Raw genomic sequence first — 495 nt, forward strand, 5'->3', positions numbered from 1 at the left:
AAATGAGATAAAAAAAAGGCATGGCCTGGCTTATCTTCACCAGCATCTCTTCATTTGCATCAATAAGTCACATATTCAGACTTAGAATACCATGCTTTATTTTAGTGACACTTTACAAACATGCTTTACATATTTTCCGAACTTCCCCATAACCGGACACATGCACATTATTTTATACGCAAACTTACCGAAGAGATATTTACAAACATGCAAATTCACACGCTTAAACGACTCCGTCACCTTTTTTACCATGGGTTAATGTACAGTTAGTGAACAACATGTGTAGTTGCACACAGAGGCGTGGGCGGCCGATGGGTGTGGAATGGGCGGGGCTGGAAGGCGTGGCAAGATATGCTCGGAGAATTCTTTTGAATACGTGCCTGATCTTTCTTTGATCTTTTTTTTTTTTGCCTTTATTTGCATGGGGAAAGGCGTAATGGTATTTATAGTAATGATAAGTGAAGCTATTACTGCTGCTATTACTGCTTGCAACAG

At 39.8% G+C, this 495-nt stretch overlaps 1 protein-coding gene across 3 annotated transcripts in view; it reads right to left on the reverse strand.

The window, feature by feature from the left end:
• Positions 1 to 495, reverse strand: part of LOC119593158 (15-hydroxyprostaglandin dehydrogenase [NAD(+)]-like) — a 25,395-nt gene that overhangs the window by 13,762 nt on the left and 11,138 nt on the right. The window lies entirely within an intron of this gene.

Source organism: Penaeus monodon, chromosome 31 (assembly GCF_015228065.2).
Source record: "Penaeus monodon isolate SGIC_2016 chromosome 31, NSTDA_Pmon_1, whole genome shotgun sequence".
Lineage (NCBI taxonomy): Eukaryota > Metazoa > Arthropoda > Malacostraca > Decapoda > Penaeidae > Penaeus > Penaeus monodon.